The following is a 4991-nucleotide window of genomic DNA, read 5'->3' as shown; positions in this document are numbered from 1 at the left end:
GTATATTTTTTTAAATTTCAGATTCTGTTTCCCTGTCTCTGTATCTTAGATTCAGATTTTTCGGGGGGGAGGGGTTTGGATTGATTTCAGGAGTTTAAATCTTATTATTACAAGAAAGATTGTTCCAACTGGATTGGATACATTTCTAGGCGATACAGTACAGCAGTTTTGGATCCTTATCCTATTGTTGACCTGACCTATATGTCAGAACATGAAAGCAAGTATTGGGTTGCATTTATCATGAGACAAAATAAATCTCCTGAATAAAAGTACTTCAGAGAAGAGAAGTGCTTATAAACAGGCTATCCAAGCAGCAATCACTTCCATTATGAATGAACAAAATGCCCCCCTCCCTAAGCATTGATTGGATAGCTCTCATTATTCTTTGTGGTTATCAATATAATTGCCCCTAATGTTTTCTTGTATCCAAACAAATATTTAAAAAAATAAAATACAATGAACATGGCTTTAAGGTTAAAAGTGTAGATATGAGTCAATGCAGGGTAGAAATAAAATCGATGGATTTTATGGTTTCAGTTGGATGGAGTGATTTTTGCGCTCAAAAATTTTTCAGGCCTTAACAAATCTTTTGATGAACCTGGGTTCCTATTGGACTTTGTAAGTACACCAAAACAAAATATAATTATGGGTTTGTTGTAAAAATTCCTAACATTGAACTTCAGTGTCCCTTGTTTTAATTTAAGGCCATTACTTCTTGTCCTGTCCCTTCTGGACACAGAGAACAATTGATTACCTTCCACTTTATAACAACCGTTTTTGTATGTGAAGACTCTCTTCTGCCTTTTCTTAACTAGGCTAAATAATCATAGTTTGTCCAACTTTTGCTCACCTGTCATGTTTTATAGTTATCTAATCAGTTTGGTGCTTTTATCTGTACACAGTATGCTATTAGCTTTTACATTTTTATTTTTATGCAACAATATTGCACTATTGATTCATGTAGTTTTAATCCAGTTTAAACCCAGATCCTTGGCTTTTTAGGCTGCAGTGCTATAGAAATTTCCCAGTTTGTAGTTGCACATTTGATTGTTCCTTCCAAAGTGTTGTCTTCATATTTGTTGTTTGGAGTGCATCCTATTTCTGGATGAAATTATTTTATGGTACTATTCAGATTATTTTTCCAATTTATCATCTCATTTTGAATCCTAGTCCTGGATTTCAGAGTATTTTCTACCCTATCTAGTTTCGTGTCACCTACAAATGTATGAAGTATATATTCAATTTCAGTCTCCAAATCCTTAATGAAGATAATGAAAAGTACTGAAGCCAGGACAGACACCTGGGGAATCCTGCTTAATACCCAGTCCTAATTTTATATTGAACCATTGATGATTACTCTTTGAGCGCAGTTATCTAACCAGTTATGCATTAATTTAGACTGTATTTCTGTGTCATGTTTATGCAAATGTGAGAGACTGTCAAAAGCCATACTGAAGTTGAGACACGTCTCATGTGCTGCCCCCGCTTATCCACAAGGCCTCTCACCTTGTCATAGAAGGAAATCAAACTAATTAGGTATGATTTGCCTCTGACAAATACATGTTGTCTGTTATTTATCATTCTCTTATCTTCTAGGTGCTTAAAATGTATTGATAATATGCTCCAGTATTTTTTCAGGTATCTTAAAATAGACTAACCAATCTGTAATTTCCTTGGTCCCCCCCCCCCCCTTCTTTTAAGATGGACACTACCTAATTTGGCCTCCAATATCTCAAAATTCACACATGACTCCTTCTGTGTGAAATTCAATAATTAATGAATTCCTATTTTTTAAATATTTCCCTTCGAACAGGCACATGCCAAGAGCCTTGGAGGTGATCAGTGATGTGTTCCCACACCAAGTAACAGAGTAGCTGAGAAACTACTCATTGAAAAATTATGCAATTATGAAAACATAGAGGAGGTCCACAGTTGCATGCACAGAACAAATACAGTATATCAGACAAATAAAAGCAACCCACATATCACACTATTCCACTCAGCACATACTAATAGCCTTGCCATTCTTGAAGCTGTTTTGAATCTTTTCTTCCTTTTCAGTCTTTCCATTATTTAGTAAGTACTTCTACTTAAGGTGTCCTCTGTTCTACATCTTTTGTGTATTGAGGTTTTTGATGGCTGTGAAAATCAAAGCATTTAAATAGCTAAATTTTACACTCAAATTGCATTATCATTAGAGGCTCTTCTCCCAGCAATGTCTCTACCTTGGTTGCCAGCCATTCATTCATTCATTTCAGTATGATGGAGGGCAGCTCATTTAAATCTATCTATCTATCTATCTATCTATCTATCTATCTATCTATCTATCTATCTATCTATCTAGGTATATAGGTATCTATCTATCTAGATATATATATATATATATCTACATAGATTATATCTATATCTATATCTATATATATCTACATATATATATATACACACACATATATAGACACACACACACATAGATATATAGGTATATAGATATAGATTACATAGACATTAGGGCTGGAAGGGACCTCGGGAGATCATCCAGTCCAGCCCTTTTCCCCAGGGGCAGGAAGTCAGCTGCAGTCAAAGGATCCCAGCAAGATAAACGTCCAGATGTCTCTTAAAGGAGTCTCTAAAAGAAGAGATATCCATCCAACTTCTTTCTCCTTAGTATGGATATGGGTGTGTGTGAATCTATAGCTATACCTATAGATATAGGTATATGTGGATATGTGTGTGTATCTATAGATATAGATATAGACACACACACATACACATCCATACTAAGGAGAAAGAGGTTTGAAGGTGGGGGTTTTTTGCTGCTTTTTCTTAGGGCATTTTAGTGCATTAATGCTAAAAGCTCCTTTGACACCGTGTTTGACACAATGATGTAGCTTGCTAGCCAGCCTCAGGACAGATGCCATAAACATTTTGCAAAGCCAGGATGATTAAGCAAGTCAAAAAGAAACTTAAAATAGTGTGCAGTTGTTGTTTTACTCTGAGCCGCTTTGGGTCTAAGCAATAACTTTGCTTTTTAAAATTCTTCTCAGTAAAGTCTAATGTTACCTTTAAAACAGATTCCTGCAACTTGAGCAACTCTCTGTCATCGTGGGGCTTTTTGTAATTACACACTCTATTCTTGGACAATGAAAAGGGATCAGTCAGCAGTGTAGGTGAGGGTGACATCAGAGGCTAGCATCTGTAATTCTGTACCCTTTCCTCAGGGATGTTTTCTGAACCACTGAGCCAGCTAACAAAACCAGGCTTGTATTGGCAGCTTAATATTTATCTCTTGGCAGCAAGTTCTTGTTTGCTAGCATCATTTGTCTCTAAAGAACAATATCTGTAGTACATGAAAATACATTTTCTCCCCCCAACCTTTTTTCCCCTCCATACTGATGCCATCTGAAATCAGCCACTTCAACCCTATGTCTCTTTTTGTAACCAGTCTCCTGCCACAATGTTTTCTCTATTAGGGGAAAAAAAATTCAACAGGGAGTTTCAAGTTTAGCAAAAGGTCAAACAAGCTGTTGCAGCCTTGAGACACATCTGCATGGATTTTTCTTTTTTTCTTTTTGTCAAGCAAATCTTCTTACTCTTCTAAAGAGGCCGTATTGTGCTTTGACGGCAGTTAGGTCACAAGAATGCCGTTCTTATTGCTATCATAAAAGATGAGAAGTTCATTGCTATGCGTGTTTCTGTCAGGACACCTGGAAAAAAATTTAGAAATCACCACATAGATCCAAGATGTTATATCACTTCAATTTTTTTCCCCGTCTGTGAAATGTGACTTAGTTTTCCAGTTTTGGTTCAAATATTTAAGTGCATACACAATCAGTTTCAAACTGGCAGCATCTTCTATTGGAAGGGAATAGCTGAAATTGCATTTGCATTTTGACCTAATAGCTACAGGTCTCTGAATCAGGCAGATATTCTGGGGAAAGAGTGAGCACATCTCTAGATCTCTGCAACCCTGTGCCCTTCCCATTATTCCTATGTCAGAAAAAAAAAACTTGTATAAAAATGATGTGCAAAAATACATATATACATACATACATATATGTGTGTGTGTGTGTGTGTGTCTGTGTGTGTGTGTATACACACACACACAGACACACACATGCATTTGACAAGAAATATGGGTAGTTTTCCAATCCTTCAAAGTTTTTGAGATACCTGTAATTTTCCCATTCTGTGTTGGGACGCAACCAAGACATTTAGGAATTTTCTTCATGAAAAATGAATATCTAATCTCACATTAATAAGTTGCCTAGTGGTTATGGCATCCACCTCTTATGTGAGAGACTGATGTTGGTCTGAACCAGACATTGGGTTCCTTCATCCTACACGAATGCCAGCACCATTACTCAGTAATATCAGTATCTCTCTTTCTCTGGCTCAATGAATAATTAATTATACAAAATGGAACAGCTCTAACAGAAGAGATGGAAAGAGGCCAAAAGAATAACCTGGTGATCAAGGTACTTTCCCAGGATACAGAACATGCTGAATGGATAGAACCAGTAAAACCAAAGACTTGACAAATTGACACAAATCTTTCCATGTCTTGGACATTTTGAAGTTTTATATTTCAAGGAAAATGTACTTTACATAAGAAGCGGGGGGGGGGGCGGAGGAGGGTGGATAGGGGATGGAAGAACTCTGAGAGTGCTTTGGGCTCGGCTGACTTAGAAAGCCATTTTTGTTTCCTTTTCTTTGGAGCAGCCCAAGAAACTTATGAAAATCAAGCTGTGCTTTATATGGCCTCTGCGTGTGTTTATAAGAGACACTACTATGCAGTTGTTACTGTGTATGTATTTAGTACTAAGCAAGTACCAAATAAATACGCAGTAACCTAAGTTACTGCGCAGTAATGCTGGCAAACGCTTTTTTGTGATGCTGCTGTGCAGTAGCATAATTGTATTGTGCAGTAGTGTTGTGCCCTGGTTTTTCCCATGCAGTGCTACTGCACAGTAGTATTGGGCTACTGCACAGTC

The sequence above is a fragment of the Gavialis gangeticus genome, unplaced genomic scaffold, assembly GCF_001723915.1.
Source record: "Gavialis gangeticus isolate Ggan-Ray unplaced genomic scaffold, GavGan_comp1, whole genome shotgun sequence".
NCBI lineage: Eukaryota > Metazoa > Chordata > Crocodylia > Gavialidae > Gavialis > Gavialis gangeticus.
Note: the sequence above shows the minus strand (reverse complement) of the source record.